The sequence below is a fragment of the Kryptolebias marmoratus genome, linkage group LG12, assembly GCF_001649575.2.
Source record: "Kryptolebias marmoratus isolate JLee-2015 linkage group LG12, ASM164957v2, whole genome shotgun sequence".
NCBI classification, from domain to species: domain Eukaryota; kingdom Metazoa; phylum Chordata; class Actinopteri; order Cyprinodontiformes; family Rivulidae; genus Kryptolebias; species Kryptolebias marmoratus.
In genome coordinates, this window is record NC_051441.1 from 10264033 (window position 1) to 10278835 (window position 14803).

The 14803-nt window shown below is 37.5% G+C and overlaps 1 protein-coding gene across 2 annotated transcripts in view; it reads left to right on the forward strand.

Annotated features, from left to right (window-relative positions):
• Positions 1-14803, forward strand: part of LOC108247640 (mitochondrial import inner membrane translocase subunit TIM16) — a 99395-nt gene that overhangs the window by 37797 nt on the left and 46795 nt on the right. The window lies entirely within an intron of this gene.

Consider the following 14803-nt stretch of genomic DNA (forward strand, 5'->3'; position numbering starts at 1 on the left):
AATGAAAACATGTGAGCCCCTTTGAGGTTTACATTCAAAAATAAAACAAAAATTAAAATAAGTGGTTGCTCCAACCTTCTACTTTTTCTTAATCTTAACAATTTATTTAATCAAGTGTTTTAAAAAAACAGATCAAAGCAATTACTATTTTTATGGCTTTTGTTGTTTATTCAAACAATGATAACTTTTATCATTTATTTACCTTTTTTTTTTTTTGCTTAAAACTCTAACTTTACTGCGGCATTATGATGGGTTTTTTTTACACTCTGAGTGAATTTTGTGAATTCTTGATGATGCAGATGGTCCAGTCACTTCATCTGATGCTTAAAGTTACTGTTCATTTTTTTTTAAAGTGTGGTTTTGTGGTTTTGAACAATTAATATCTTACTTGTTGTAGATAGGTCTTTGAATGGTCTCAGTTTGAAGAAAGAAAGTTTAATTCTGATCAGACTGGCAAATTAAAAACCTAGTCTGAGTGAGACGCAGACCAAAGTGGATTGCTGCCATCTTGAAACAACTTCAGTCTCATAGTTATATAGCAGTTGATGTTATTATTACTTTTGCACTACTGTCAATTTTGCATTATATGGTTATTTACATAAAATGCTACAGTCACGTGCATGTGCAAATAGTGTCCCATCAATTTCCAACAGGAATATCGTAATATGTTATGCCAGAGCAACTGTGACTTGCAAAACTGACATTGGTATAAAAGTTTACAAAGTTGTTTTACTTGAACCTCAATACCCTACTGGTGCAGGTGGGCCAGATGTGTCCCTTGGCTGAAGTCACTTCCCATGTGGGCTCGATTTGTCTGCCCACACTGTGGAAACGTGTCACTGTCAGCGAAGTGGGAGCAGTATGCCACGCTTCGTTTAACCGGAAAAGTGCTGCGGCGCGCTGCTGCTGCTCCCTGTCTGTTTCTGTTTGTGCGTATGCCCACTTGTTAACATTCCTACGTCAACGTATGTGCATTTGTCTCCATGTGTGTACATGTGCGCGCATGTTTCTGAGCAGTATGTGGACAACAGAGCCAGAAATGGTAACTGTATAGCATCACTGCCTGTCAGACTTCAGCTGTCTTTGTGGAAATGTTATGACAAGAAAAGCTGCTCTGCACCTGCATGGCCTCTTTGTTTTGCTGCTCAGATTTGTGCGTCTGAGTCTCTGCACTTGACTTAAGCAGATTTTTAGAATATCATCAAAATGTAATTAGTAGGAGGGTTGATGAGGTGGTGGTGGTCAGGAAATAATTTATCTACTGTGCTAAAGAAGTTAATGGAGAACGTGGAGGCTCTCCTGGGGTGAAGCAGTTGGTATTTAATGTTTGATGAAGAACCAACCCCAGTGGATTTTCCTTCTCCAACACTGACTGAACATTCTTTGTATGAGGCCAGCAAACATTATTTCAGTGAGACCAATTAGTCAGCTGGCTTTTGTATGGGCACTTTGTGTCAAGCTGCAGGGACAGATGACTAAAGAGTTGGGGACAAGTGGGAGGTAGAGACTTTAAGAGCTGAAAGTCCCCGATGCAGACTTTTCATCACCTGCTGCTGAAAGGCTTAAAGCTAACAGTAATAATTGTGAAAGATATTTTTTTAAAATTATGCCAAAAACCTTTTGGAGTCAACTTTGTCCGTTAGCAAAATATCTCATGAACCACTGGATGGATTTTCATAAAATTTTCAGAAATGAATTATTGGATCCACATCTCCATCTGATTAAGTTTTAGAGTCAAGATTAAGCTGATTAAGTTTTTTAAGATGGCCACCGCAGCTATGTGACGTTACCAAACACAAAAATGTGTATAACTTTGTCACAAATATTTCACTAAAATTTGATTTGGTAGTAGCCGAGTCTTTCACAACACGTTTTGTTGAGCGTGATGTCACAATATATTACATAACTTTATTTTTCAAGGTATGACCAAAACGGCTACAACTTTGTCATTTTTTTATCATTAAAGGATGTTTGTGTAAAACCTTCATTCAAGGACTTCTTTTTTACCTGCAATGAAAACAAAAACATGCCTCGTTGGGATTTTTTGATTTTTTTTTTTTTACTTGTTGGATATCCAAATTGAAAACAAATTTACCATGTTTATTTTTCATTTGTAGCCATGAAATTGAAAATGTACCTACTTGTCTTGTTTTAATCCACATGAGTACTCTTTTGACATAGTTGTGCTGCATCTTTTCTTTAAAAATCTGTCAAACTTCTCATTTATAACTCATACTTAATTGTGAGTGTGTGACAGCATAGATCACAAGACTTGTGTTCCTATTTATACCAATAAGTCCCCCTTTCAGTGCACTATGCATGTATGTATGTGTGTGTTTCACAGTCTTGTCTTACACAGCAGCCCATGCATGAGTTGAGGGGGCTTTGTCCTAGCAGACTCAGATGGTCAGTCACATACACACATTTTCATTTATGTGCAATATGCCACAGTGTAATACATGCCTGAACAGCTCTGCCATTTCTTCGCCCTTTTCAGCACATGTAGACCGTTGTAAAACAGTATTCATTGTCACTCAACAAGACATAACAGTTGGACGGACATGGAACTAATCATGCATGTCTCTTTTTAGCCATGCATTCATGCGCTGCACACTTGTAGACAATACTTTAAGGGACAGGACTTTAAGTAAGCAAAGTTTGACTTCTTTGTTTTCATTTTTTTGGATTTTGGATTCTGTTGCCTTCCCTTCACAAAATTACATTGAGACATTTATTAACGAGCTTAGGTGTCCCTAAAAGTTCAGTGTCCTGCTGGTTTTCCTTGCCCGTGTTTTTTTTATCAAACAGCTGAGTAGATGAAGCCTTTGAGTGAATTTGAAAGTGTGGTTTTGCCTCAAAGCACCAATAGGCAAGCTTGTCTGACCAAAAGAACAGCATGGAGAAAGAAGAAAAGCCAGCTGTGGGAAATATTTTAGGGATCACTTGCTCTTTACTGTCCAAGACAACAAAAATAAGGGAGGCTGCTGGGTTTTTCACTCTGATCCACCTGGGAGATGTTCCTGGGGAGCAAGCCTTTCATTAGCAGTGGACTGAAAAAAAGTAAACAGTCTTAAAGTTCAAATAGTGATAGAGATGTACATACAAAGTGACTGTGCTGAGGTGGGTTGTTTCCTTCTTCACATCCTGGCCATCATGGTCCATCCATGGTCCAGTGGAGATCTAAAGTTGTCGGGACTCACAGCTGTGAGCCAACAGGCTGTCTGTTTCTACAGCTAAATATTGTCCAATCTGGTCAAAACTCAAGTTTAACTATTAATGTATTCTGAATTTCTCAATAACTCTATCTTTTCTTCGTTCTGGTATAATAGAAGCTCATAGGTTTGTCATTTCCATGTGTTTTGTTTTCTGCTCTAACAAAAATAAAGAGGGTTTAATTTTTTTCTTTTTACAAACCAGTTAGATTCAGGCTGGTTTCTCATAAAAAATCCACATTTCCATGTTGCTTCCAGTGTCTGATGAAAGAAAACTTCAGTAGGATTGACATTTTCTGGCAAAAACTAGCCAAATCTTCAAACTTGAAATAGGGCTTTTTTTTCCTACAGCAAAGCCAAAAGGACTTTGGGGTAGGGAAGAAGAGACATCAGACATTTTTTTAAACCATCCTTTTTTTTTAGGTGTCATTACTTTAACGGTTAAAATATGCCTAAAGAAACTGTTTAGTAGAATATACCTAAAGTCACAAGCAACTCTTAGCTTTTTTAAATGTTGTATTGTTTTTTTCATATATTTTACATGGTTGCACTATTGTCAAAACTGCAAAAAACAAACAAAAAAAACCCCAATAATAATGTCAGATTGTTATTTAACTTTGGTGCACTTAGTGGGATTATCTGTTTGAAACATTACAAAAAAGCAACAATAAAAGTTGTGTTGTAATACAATGGAAACTTTGATGCTTTCTAAAATAGGAGCCATGTAATTTTTCTAAATAAGATTATTCCAAGTTTTAATTACAGTTTTGATGTAGCTGTTTTATACAGTCTTGTATGTCTCTTTTTGACTATAATCAAATAGATTTTAGATGTATAATGTTAAGAAAGGCATGCAGTCTTACATGCTGGGAAAAATAATTAACTTCTGTAAGATTTAATAGTTTTTATATACCTTTGAGCACATAAATGTACCCGAAAACCTATAAAGTGCAACAGTATACTATGATAGAAGAAAGAAAAGGAAAATTTAATCAAACAGTAATGACTGTAGAGATTGCGTTGGCACCACACGTTTTCTTCATGAACTTTATTGGGTTTGTGTAAATTATAACCCTTCTGAGAGGAAAATTTGTGGTGGTTTAAGGAAAGAATGACCACCCCCTCCCTTTTTTTGTATGACTGCATTTCAGATCCCCTCAATTTCTTCTTGTCTTTCTCCTCGGGGTCTTCTCTTACCTACTTCTCTGCATTAACTGGTTTTGGCTGTTTCTTTCTTTGGTTAAACTATAAACACTTCAGACCTACTTTGTCCATTCATCGGCTCTCCCCCCTCCATCTCAGCTTGATACTGTTCTGTCTTCATATCAGCCTCCCTCCAACTGCTCTCCCTCGCCACAGTTGGGCTATTTTCTTCAGCGCATGGAGGATACATTTAGTTTGTGGTCGCCTGAAAAGTGGAGGGGAGGATTTGGGGGGAGTTTGGTGAATCGCTACCTTATCTTAGCCCCAGTGGGCTCAGTGCGGGCTGATGCAGACTTTCCACTGAGGTGAACCCATTGACTTGAGGTGTCTACGGGTGCTCAGCTGCAGTACCCCACACCCCGCAGGCCACAACCCGGGCTGGCAGGCACCCACAGCGGCACGCGGCGTCAGCCTGCCTCACGGGTGACCCTGTTTATGTTTTTCTTATGTGGCGATGAGTTTCTTACTGTGCTGCAGTGAGCGTAGAACCACCCAGCTGGGCTCATACCAGAATATCCAGATGCAAGTGACCAACTGGACGGCACAGACGGCTGCTGCAACTGCAGGTCCACATGTTGAGGCACTGAAGAGTTTAGACCACACTTCAGATCCAGATTGGTGTTTTATGTGTTTTAATTCCTAAAATATAAATTGTTGCTTTGCTTGCCCTTCATTCAGCTTCACAGCCTTTTTTCTATCTCTAAGAGTTCATTTTTATGAGCCTATCTGAAAACAAGCAAATTCTAAAAACAGTCCCTGCCTACAATTCTAGCTACATTTGCTCCAAATAAATAAAAGCCTTGTGCAAATTTTACAAGCTGTTTAATACACACAGTATCAATAGCTCCTACTGCACACTTGTTAAACTTAAAACAACAGTGCAAGAGTCTTTGATTTTCCATCCCTGAAGGTTTTTTGGGTTAGGAACAATTTCAACGTGACTCATTTACAGAATCAGAGTAAATCAGAGACTCATTTACCACACAGCTTGAGGTCAAGCTTGAGGTCAAGCTGTGTGGAACTGTCCCTGATTTGAAAATAAAACTAGTTAAAAAAATTAGTGAAAATAAAATTAGTTAAGTCATCAACAGTGTCTTTCTAATACGCTGACTGTTACTGGAGAGCTACGTTTTCAAATGTGACCTGTTAGAGTTGACCCCAGCACAAATCTATGTATACACAGCTTTAAACACATGCTGGCGACTTAAACGCCCCTCTGTTTGAGTCTCTGTGTGTTTGTAGTCGCTCAGTCCTGACTGGTCAGGATACGTAAACCAGAACTCTAATTACCAGACAACAGTCTTTTAAAAAAATCATCCTTATCCGGTTCTGCTACTTGTTGACAATGTCACTACTAATCAGCCCCCCGACACCTGTGAGGGTCCAGACCCTCCCAGCAGACAGGATTTAAAGATCAACATTTTGTGTGTGTTTGAGTGTAATAACTCACTCTGAGGGTCAGAAGCAGCTGGAAACAAACAGGTGTTTGTTGGCTGGAATTGTGTGTCCTAGGCAAAGGTCAGAGTTCAGCTGGCCTCAGGCCTGTGGCAGCAGGCTGATGTGAGGTGGCCATTATGTTCTGAAACCTTTGGGTTTGATGTAGATAGAGGATGTAGTGTTTGAGCGACAGATGTTAAAGTCAACTTTTGCGCCCGAGATCATTAAGATGGCACAGTTGGCACGATTTAAAACTGAATTCACCATTATTTTAATAAATATAGCTTTTTGTAAAATTAAAGCAAACAAAACAGGTGACATTAAGGACACGTAAATGTGTAAGCTGAGATTTTTGTCCTGCAGGAGTTGTGTGTATATCATCCTAACACATTGTGAGTGCTTACTGCGATGAAAAGGAGTACAAGCACATAATCTTTGCCTGTCACCACCCTCCACTCCCTACACATGTATCCACACACAAAACATGGTGTAGAAATTATTTCACACTTAAGGGCCAACCTTTGCACTGCCCATGTTATTTAGCATCCCACTTTCTGTTTGTGATACTTTATTGGCTAAAACACACTGAGTAAAATCGGTCCATTTTTGTTTTTTCTTTCTTACACATATGATACGCCCACCCACGTTCCAGCGTAGCTCGACTCAGTTTGAGATTACACAGGAGCTCCAGCCGCAAACACTGTGGAATCTGCAGATGTGTATACATAGCATGGCCGTGATGCAAGCAGTTTAAAAGTTATGCAGGATGTGTACACAGCAGCGTTTGATAAATGTCTGCTGGTGTCTTAAGGGACGTATCGAGGTTCTGCGTGCTTGACCCAAACAGAGCGCCGCTTCTAAATTATAGACGTTACACTTCTGCCATTGCACTTTGCACTGCAGGTTTTGATGCTAATGTAACATGTTAAAAATAAATGTTTCTGTGTCATTGGGAAAGGGTGAAATGGACAGGAACAAGGTTACAAGAACGACGAAAGAAAAGGTGGTATTTTTCAAGTAAAACTGACCACTCCAAATGCTTTTCTCTCCTGATGAAAGGAGAAAAATAAAAGTACATAAAATACTCTGCTGCCTTATTTTAATTGTTGATTTGGGAGATTTGGGTTTTATTTTAGGCTTTGTTTGCCTCAAATAACTCCCAGGCTCAGATCAAGATTGAATTCATGCACGGTGTAGATGGTTCATGTGGTTTTTATTAAATATTGTGATCAAGATTTAAATGCTGTAATTGCAACTGTAGCTTTTATGTTCTTAGACATCTTTTTTACCATTTAGCCATTGTTTAAACTATATCACACAAGTATAAAAAAGAGATGAATAACACTGCAGACTGTTGTTCACCTGACCTGACCTGACCCTCAGTCTGCTTTGTTTTTTGGCGGCACATCACAAACAACCATAGATCACTCCTTCAGCGTTACTTTGTGTGCAAATATTTGTGTACAGTGTATGTTTCTTGTGCTGGGTTGGCAGAAGCTTTGCTGATCCAGTGAGATGCAACAAAGAGCTGAGTAATATTGTTTTGATTACCGCTAGGAACTCTGCTGAGCAGGCGGTGGCCCCTTGCTGTGACTGATGTGACTCAAAGTAATTTCATTAGATCATAGACCCCATCGTAGTTCCTGTAATATATCGATATGACTGTGGGATGTTGTGTTGACTTAAATTCCAAGTGGACAATTGTACAATTTAGCAAACATATCAATTGTAGTTTCGTTTTTTTAGGTTGCCTTAATTTGCAAGTCTTCATTTTAACATTTACTTTACTCTTGATGTGTTTACAAGCTGTCAGATTGTACAACCTTCATTCCAGGAAGGTTGGAATGTTGTGAAAATCTAAATAAACCTGAGTGCAATGATTTGCGTTTGCAGGAAAGCTACACTTACAAATTTGCCAAGCACTTTTTTTAGCTTTTGAGTGAATTGATTGTGCTGGAAACTTTGAGGTTTATGAATTTTCTGATAAGCTGAAAGTGTCATGAATGTTGAACTGGATTAGAGTTGTCCCATTTATACAATTTGGATTGGCAATAAATTGTTGTAAAAGTAATTGTGAATAATATTTTATTTGTTTTTTTTGTTTTCTTGCTTGTGTAAACCTATTAGTATACATACATTTTATGGGAAGTGAGAGTTATTTATTAGCAATAAAAACTGAATCATAAATCAAAATATTTCTACTTGTCTTGAATAATAAAATCTGTGCATAAAAAGTGAATTAAACAAACATGTTCATTGCACCAATAACATGTATGCCGTACTGCTGTAGAAAATGCTCTCAAAAAATGAAGTAATTAAAAAGACCACCATACAAAAAAATAATAAAAAAAATGGAGAACTTTGTGAAAAAATTACAAATGTGTTTTTTTATTATCCAGTACTATACAAGTAAGCATAGACAACAAGCAAGACTAAAATAGGCCAACTGAAGCTGTTGGGGATACCTGGTTTTACATTGATTTTTGGTGTTTCAAACCATATAATTACTAGCGGCTTCATTCTAACTGTTCTCATAAAGTCCATGCAAAGTCATTTACCTTAAATGGCCTTTGCTCGGGGAGCTTTAAATAACCTCTTATACGCTGACCCTCAAATAAAATGTAATCTTATAGTCTTTAAAATGAAGCCTTCCCCACAACTGTTACAAAATAAAATCTAATTCTGAAAGCGTTAAGTAACTGATTGTAATTACTTTAAATGAGATTCTACACTGCAGCTCAGCTTCTACTGCCAAGCTCATGGAGCTTATTTGGATTCAAATCCTTTGGCATGCTAGATTATAGAAATGTCTATAATATGCACTGCTATCTCAACCCCTTGTGCACTCATCTCACCCTCCATAACCTCCTCTCCATCTCCAGCCCAGCAGCTCCCACCCCTTTTCATTAGTACCACATTACTCATTTGCTTATGCTTTTCTGAATAAATACAATTCCACCCATTTACCATCCCTCAATTCCTCTGAAATGAGACACACTTTTGTTGCTTTTCGAGGGATGGCAGGGAATTCTGTTTTAGGTGCTTTTTAATTTCTCTGCTGTTTGTATATGCACACTCACTCACACACACACACACACACACCTACTCAACACCTCGACAACCTCAGTGCCTCTCATCGGGATGTTTCCAAAGAGATAAACTTATCAGTGCACGTGGCCCTGCTTGGACTCAGCCTGCCACAGCACCCTTCCCCCCTCATCTCTCCTCACATTTCATCATCACTCCACCTCTTTAATTTCATCTAATTCCTTCCATCCTCTCCTTCTTATTTTACAACATTTGGTAGATTATCCTCCTCCATTTGGTTTCTTCATTTATGTTTATACTAAGATTTTATTGTTTTGGTGACTTGTAAAATATAAGTGAAAATATATAGAACGCAGCTTGCTTTAATGTGTTTTATTCAGCTTGTAGATACCCTTTTTGGGGGTAAAAATTCCTAATAAAAGACAGATGGATAGATCCTGATAGGGTCACTTTATTTAGTTCAAGGAACTTCCAAAGCAATTTTATTGCTTTGGAAGTTCCTTGAACTTAATAAAGTCTGTATAATGTGTTGGCCTAAATGTGCTTGTTGAATTATATGGTCATGTGGGATGCCACAACAGACTTTAATGAGCAGCAAAGATCCTGAATTTAGAGAAAAAACAAGCTTAAGATTAAACAGTTAAATACTTTATATTAGGTTTATCCTGTGGTCATATTACAAACACAACAGATTGGGTTTGTTTGGAAGGTTACTTAGACCCACCTGTTTGCCTGTTTGATGTGCACAGTTTGTTACAGTGTTATTCAGAATTTTAGAGTTGCATTAACATTGTTTTATTTAAGCTATAACTGTCAAGTTTGAATTTGTCTTTAGTTTCAGTGTATTGGAGACATTTTAGCTGATATTTTTATTCTTTCATTCACTTGTGTTGAATTCTGCAAGGGGAAATATAAAAACATGCAAATAATTGTACAACCAAAAATTAATGATCTAAACAAAGCTTGGTGTATAGGTCAAGTCTTGAGTGGAGGAGTTCAAGTATCTGAGATTGTAGTTCCCAAGTGATGGTAGGATAGAGCAGGAGCTCGACTGAAGCCTCGTCAACAGTAGTGAGGGCGTTGGTCCATTAGTGGTGAAGAAGGAGCTTATCTGAAAGGCAAAGTTCTTGATTTACTGGTCTATCTATATTCCAGCCCTCATGAGGTGTGAATTCTGACCAAATAAACAATATTTTGGATACAGACACACTAAAATGGGCTTTCTCCATAAGCTGGCCTTCAGGTAAGTGAGGAGCTCTGTCATCCACAGGGAGCTCATAGTGAAGCTGCTGCTCCTCCACATCTACAGGAGTTAGCTGAGGTGGTTTGAACATCTGATTAGGATGCTTCTGGGCACCTCCCTTTGGAGGTTTTCTAGGCACGCCTTACTAGGAGATTCTGAGACAGACCTAAACCTCGCTAGAGGGATTATGTGTCCTCTTTGGTTTAAGAATGCCTTGGGATCCCCCCAGATAGAGTTGCAGAGTGTCTCTGGGGAGAAGAATGTCTGGGTTTTCCTTCTAAACATGTTGCCTTCGCAACCTGACCACGAAAAATGAAAATGGATGTATGGAAAATACTTAAATTTGTGAGTTTCTTTGCTACTGCAGCTCTTACCCCTTCATTTGACACATGCCTCTGTAAAATCTCTGTTTGAATGGCCAAACAACCCTTTTGACCTCTCTGTACATCATAAAAAACTGGGACACCCATACCACAGACTCAAGTTGATATAAATTTACAGCCATCATTACCCTTTATTATACATTACACATGATATTCATTTCCAGTAAAAAAAAATTAAATGTCCAGCTGTATTGTGCTGAGAGGAAAGAAGATGACTGAAAAGACACATATTAAAAGCTGGAACAAAATCTCTGCAGTGCATTTGTTTTTACATTTAATAATCTTCCGAGCAGCATATGAAATGAATTGCATGTGTGCCTGCCAACGAACGTTTCCAGAAACCAACCAAAGTCAAATTCTTCCTTTGCTTTCTTTTCCTGTTTTTCTTTTTTTTTTTCCTCAACTTCTCCTCTTTTCCTGCTTGCTGTTTTTTTTTTTTTTTTTTTTGCCAGAGCAGCAATCCAGGACATCTGCTGGCATGGACTGGCAGCTGTTATGCCATGAGAGGAACCAGTGGCACACCGCCCTTCATCCATTATTAGTTCTTCAAAAAGATTTAGATGGAGGGAAGGTGGAATGTGTGGCAGGAGAGATTTACTGAAAACTTTAGGGAAACGAGCAGGCAGCCAAAAACTTGAGCCAGGGAATTTGGTTCCAAAAACAAAGTGTTGGTGTGCTTTTTTTTCTTTACTCAGCTCTTTTTTTCCTTTGTGCTCTTTTGCTACTATTTACCACTTTTTTATCAGAAAATAATATCACAAAAACTAATTACATTTCAAGGCAAAAGAAAATCTTCCTCTTAAACATTTAATTTAGTTTTTAAAGACATTTTAATAAAACTGCCTTGTCTCTTTTACATCATAGTTGTTTTTCTGCAGTTATCCTCAGTATCATTCAATTTTTAGTACTTTTTAATGAGCTGAGTGCTTGATGTTGTGATTTTTGTGCAGTAATTTCTTGTCTCCAAGTGCGAACTATAAATAATCTTTCCTGCAGAGGTGGCTTTGAGGCTACTGAAGGGTCAGCTCAGCTGCACTTTGACGGCTGTTTGAAAAATAAGTGAGAGGAAGAAAGTGGTACAAAAAAGTTATTTGGATGATAAACTGAGAGCTGCAGCTGAGATGATCCTGTACACAATGATCATGGTTGCCTCCACTTTATTCTGGAGACAAATTTAGGAGAAAAAATGGGGGGAAAATATCTAAGTGATTCCATGTGGATTTTTTTCTATAACAGTAAAATGTAAAACTATTACAGTGTTTACTTCTTTTTTGTTGTTGTTGTTGTTGAAAGAATTTTTTTTAAATATTATTTACAGGTTTATAATTACAATTAGAATTATACTGATCAATACATAAGCGAGAAAGGGGTAGGGAAATATAAGTTTTACTTCAAACTACTCCTTTTCAAACAGAAAGGTCTGTAAGTTAGCCAAAAAACACGCTTCATTTGTTTTTCTGCTAGAAAATAAAAAATCATTCATTCGTTCAAAAATAAACACACATTTATGACCCCTTATATGCCAGTGAAATTAGAAATAAATATTACTCTTCTTGTTTCAATAAAATATGCAGAAAACCTGTATCTGAGAAATGCACCTGGCCTCCAAACCTTCTGTTTAACCTTTTGTTTCCCAGAGTTCTCAGTGAGTACACCTCATCCCATTTGCTGCCAAAACAGATCAGAACAGTGAGAGCATGGCTAAAGATCTTGTGACATGAAGTGTCTAGAAGAAGAACATTAGGAATAGATCCTTGAAGTCCTTTGGATGGTTTGTTGGGCCTTATGTGGATTGGACCTGCTTGTCATGCAACCAGAACCAATGCTAACTTTTCTGTACCTGACATTGGAGGTTACCCAAATGGGAAATCTACTCATTAAAAATCCTGGAAGAAAAGAACAACAAAATGTATAAACTTCCAGTTGGGTGCATTATTTCCCAGGTTACATCAGTGGGATTTTACCGCTCTGAGAAAATTGTAATAACACTGCCTGCATGAGTGGAGTGGCGCTGTTTTATGTGTTTGAGTTGTTAATGTGGGACATTGCACAACAGCTCCAAGCTATGAGCTAATGTATGCATGTTTTTTTTGTATTTGTGTGTGTGTGTGTGTGTGTGTGTGTGTATGTGCTACATCCTGCATTGATCCCCTACCAGCTTCCTACCTATAAAACACATGGGTGGTCAGCTGGTTTATTATGTGGGTTTGCAAACAAGACTCATGTATTTGGTTTGGAGCAGTAAGTAATTCATTGTTAAATCAACATTCTACTTTAATATGAGTGTTCTTAATTATAGGAGAGGCTAATAATTTCGAAAAACATTGGTGCTCTAGTTAACACTGTTTGCAGGTTGGCCTTTGGAATTGCAATGTTGGTGATTATGTGCTCTTGTATTAAGGCCTTGACAAAACAAAAACAAAATTTTTTGAATGATCTTTCGGTTTTATGTTTCTGAAAATGTTCTAATAAAAATGGCATAGTTTCTAAAAATGTCTTTACCCACAAGGAAACACTAAAAACAACCTAAAATGCTCTCATATCTATGCCATGCCAGGCCAGTATAAGGTGCCATGAAAATACACCAAAAACAGGAAACAAGGCACAGAACATGAGCTTAAGGCTTGCAGACTGGATGCAAAATGAAAACACAGTAAGAAGAAGAGGACACCCTGAGGTAATAGAATAGATTAGAAGTGGGGTTATGACATCAATGTTTTTAAAAAGTTGCACTTTGGCTGTCCCCTCAAAGACTTTTTTGTTTGTTTTTGTTTTAATTTGTTAAATACAGTTTCAGATTCCTAAAATGATGTTTCTGTGTGGATACAAGGCTTAAATGATATACATACTTACTAAACACTGTTCCAGTGTGAACAGCTCTTATTTCTCTTAGATGCTATTTCAGTCTCATGGTGTTATCCTTCAACATAACCAACAGGATAACTTTTTAAACTTTTACTGAAGCATTTTACCACAAAAATGAACATGTTTATATTATCAAATGGCTGAGCATTATAACCTAAATCATTTCAACATTTGTAATTAACTATAACTTTAACTAGTGTTTTTTTCAAGGAACTTGTAAAACAAATTCATGTTTTCTTGTTAAATAACTTTTCTTTTGTCCTCTGTTGTCTGAAACATATAAACAGTTTTACAATATGTAATATATGTAAATATTTATGCCTCATTTAGTGATTTATGCTCTTGAAATAAATAAAACCCGTGCTTTATAGAATTCTTTTTAAATTTCTTGTCACCGCAGGAAATTAAAAATTTTATTACCTAAGTATTGGAGGCCTTTCATTCTCTAACATAGATGCTTTTAAAATCCTGTAGTTTTAGCTTATGTATAGTGATAGTAAATGTTATGTAACAATATGCCATGTTGGCAGGTTCTGTATGTCGTTCTTGGCTGCTTCCTTGTTCATTAACACTGCATATTTCTTGTGAAATTTATGTTGAAGCTGATGAAACAAATGGATTGTGTTCTGATCAAAGCAGCATTTTATTTGTTGCAGCTTCTGTTCTGCAATCTCTTGTCTAAAGTGTGCCCTAATGACTCGCACAGTGCACTTTTTCTGTCTGGATGTGGTCTGTAACTGTGACTCGTAACAGTCAGTCTGTCCTCATCGCCCTTTGCATTTCGGTTACATTGGCTAAAACAGCTAACAGTGAAGAGGAAGGGAAGACGCCAACATAAAACTGGCAAGCACTCAGCAAGTGACTGATTGTTTGCTTGTAAAGTTGTTGCTGAGTTTGTAGGCAAGACAAATCTGTTTTAGGAACGAGCTGATTGCCTGTTTTTTTAAGAATGAGGTTACAAGGCTTTTTGACAAGCACAAAATTGGATTGTTGGTGTGTAATGTTTTATTTTTTTTAAGTTGATTTATTTGAATAATTTACCAGCCCTGACTTGTCTGTGCTAGCATTTACCTCAAAACATGACTTGTCAGACATGAAGAAAAGTGAGACTCTGATATTCTTGTACTTGAAACTTTGCGTTGATCTTTTTTGTACTTGGCTCTCATCACAACAGACAAAAATCACATTCTCACAACAGTATTACATCAAAAGACTGAAACTTGTGATTTGTCCCCTCGCTTACGAAGTGATAACCAACCAGAGATGGTAAAGACAAACACATTCACTACACTCTCACCTTTCCTGTACCTCTTTGACGTTAATGGTAAATGGCTTGCACTTATATAACGCTTTAGTCCAAGGACCCCAAAGCGCTTCACACTACAATCAGTTCACCCATTCATCCTCACATT